Genomic DNA, 2,844 nt, shown 5'->3' with positions numbered 1-2,844 from the left:
AATTGCGCACAGCAATGTCCCACAAACAGTCGTAGATTGAAAATGACCAATTTAATTATTGTTTTTGGTTTTTTGGAGGGATTATTATTAGGTGTGTGGAGTAAGGAAACTTGCCCAAGGTTTCGCCCTGCCTGGAATTGAACTCAGGTCTCTCACTTGCAAAGCGAGTGCTCTAACCACTGAGCTACAGGACTCCACAAACATAATTATTAACAATTATTGCATAGATTCACATGTACTCATGCTGCCTGACCCATATCTCCGAAATTGGGCATAAAACAACAAGATTACATTTGTATAGCGCCTTTCATGTCGGGAGGACGTCCCAAGGCGCTGGACAGTGTACAACATTTCAGACCCGAGCTGGGGTCAGGGGAGAGAAGGGAGGGGAAGGGGTGTGGCTGATGGCATGATCGAAGAGGAGGGTCTTGAGGTGGGATTTGAAGGAGGCTAAGGATGGGGTGAGGTGGAGTGACTGGGGGATGGAATTCCAGAGGTTGGGAGCAGAGTGGCTGAAGGCTCTCCTGCCAATGGTGGGGCAGGTGGATCGGGGGACGTGGAGCAGACCGGAGCCGGCTGAGCAGAAGGAACGGGTGGGTTGGTAGAGGGTTAGGAGGTTGCAGACGTAGGGTGGGTCGAGGCCATGGAGGGTTTGTATTTGAGGACCAGGATCTTGAACTGGATCCTCAGAAGGATAGGGAGCCAATGGAGTCGGGCGAGAGTGGGGGAGATGGGGGTCACAGATTTTGGTGCGGGAGAGGACACGGGCTGCAGCCTGTGGAGGGAGGAGTTGGGAAGGCCGACAAGCAGGGTGTTTGCATAGTCGAGCCTGGAGGTGATGAAAGCATGAACAAGAGTTTTAGCGGCCTGAGGGGTGAGGTAGTGGCGGAGTCGGGCAATGTTACGGAGGTGAGGGAAGGCAGAGCGGGTCGTGGCTTGGATGTGGGAGAGAAAAGACAGTTGAGGGTCAAACAAGACACCTAGGTTCCTGACTGGCTTGGTGAGTTGTAGTGTACAACCATGGAGGTTGATACTGCCAGAGCCTGAGGTGCTGAGGCGCTGGTGCGAGCCAATCAGGAGGGCCTCAGCCTTGTTCACATTCAACTGTAGGAAATTTGCCCTCATCCAGGACTTGATGTCTGACAGGCAGTCTGTCAGGACAGCAGTGGTCCTGGAGTTGAGGGTGGAGGCAGAAAGATAGAGTTGGGTGTCATCCGCATACACGTGGAAGTTGACCCAATGTCTGCGGATGATGTCACCAAGAGGGAGCATGTAGATATTAAAGAGGAGAGGGCCAAGGACAGAGCCCTGGGGGACGCCAGATGTGACAGTGCGGGGGCTGGAGGAGAAACCGTTAGAGGCAACATACTGGAGACTGTGAGAGAGATAGGAATCGAACCAGGCAAGGGCAGATCTGTGAAGATTGAGTAAAGTGGAGAGGCGGTGTATGAGGATGGAGTGAGTGATCGACGAGTGAGTCACGAGCCACGAGTGAGTGTCAAAAGCGGCAGAGAGCTCGAGGAGGACAAGGAGGCAGAGGGAGCCCTGATCACAGATATTCAGAATGTCATCAGTGACTTTGACCAGGACTGTTTCTATGCTGTGGGCAGCGTGGAAGCTGGTTTGGAGGGGTTCAAAGAGGGAATGGCAAAAGAGAAAGGAGCAAAGCTGGGAAGCGAAGACTCATTCCAGGACCTTGGAAAGGAATGGGAGGTTAGAGATGGGCGGTAGCTGGAGAGGAGGAATGGGGCCAGGGAAGTTTTTTTCAGGATGGGGGTGATGACAGCTGTTTTTAGGGGGGTGGGAACTGAACCGGTGGACAGGGAGAGGTTGATGACTTTGGACGGGGTGGGGGGGGGGTCGAGGGCAGAAGGTGGAGCTGGGAGGTAAGGAGAGAGGTGGGGATGGGATTGAGGGAGCAGGTGGTGGGTTTGAGTTTGAGGACAGTCGTAGTGGAGGGAGAGAATAGGATCGAAGGAGTATAGGGGGGGATGGGTGGGAGGTGGGTCGTGAGGGAGAGGAGATATGGGGGTGTCTATGGGCAGGGCTGAGGCGACTGAACATATCCCCTCGATCTTAGATTCGAGGAAGTTAGTGGTGGAAAAGAGAAGCCGGGGGTTGTCCTTTGCCTCCAGGCTAACCTTGGAGTAGAAGGAGAAATTGGCGGAGGCAAGTGCACAGTCTTGGTGTGGTGAAGCCAAATATAATTTGTGTCTGATAAAAAAAAACACTCAAATAAATGTTTCTAATCAGTCTGCAAGAGAGGGTGGATTTGCAGCCAGCATGCTCATAGCAATGTCCCACAAGCAGACAAAAAAAACCATCAATTTATTTTGAGGATTGTTGGCTAGGATACTCAATATGATGTCTTTAACATCAAACAGCACCTCAATTTAATGTCCAGAAGAATATAGTGGAAGGCCCATTGATATTTATAGTAGTTATGGTCTCAGTAAAATTCCTACTTCAAAATCTTTGGAATCAATGAGCTGCATTACACGCCCACTTCCTTCCCTGAAATTTCTTTCCTGAAAAATGTTGTGGTAAGCAACCATAACAACCTTTATTGTCCTGGACATAACAGGCTGTAGTTGAGGACAGTTTGTCTGATGGGAGGAAGATTTCTATAGGGAGAATTTTGAAATGTGAGATGCTGATTTTATGATATAAATTTCCGAATGTTCAAATGCACTGGAGCTCTAATGGAATGAGAAACAACACCTACAATTTGGATTAGTTCCGATTGATTACTGCATCGTGAAAGGGTGAACATTACGGCCGGGCAAAGTGTTGGGGCATCTACAATCTATAACAGTTGTAGGTCACAAAAACAAACTCAGTTTA

The sequence above is a fragment of the Callorhinchus milii genome, unplaced genomic scaffold (genome assembly GCF_018977255.1).
Source record: "Callorhinchus milii isolate IMCB2004 unplaced genomic scaffold, IMCB_Cmil_1.0 Scaffold6, whole genome shotgun sequence".
NCBI lineage: Eukaryota > Metazoa > Chordata > Chondrichthyes > Chimaeriformes > Callorhinchidae > Callorhinchus > Callorhinchus milii.
This window is presented reverse-complemented; position numbering follows the sequence as displayed.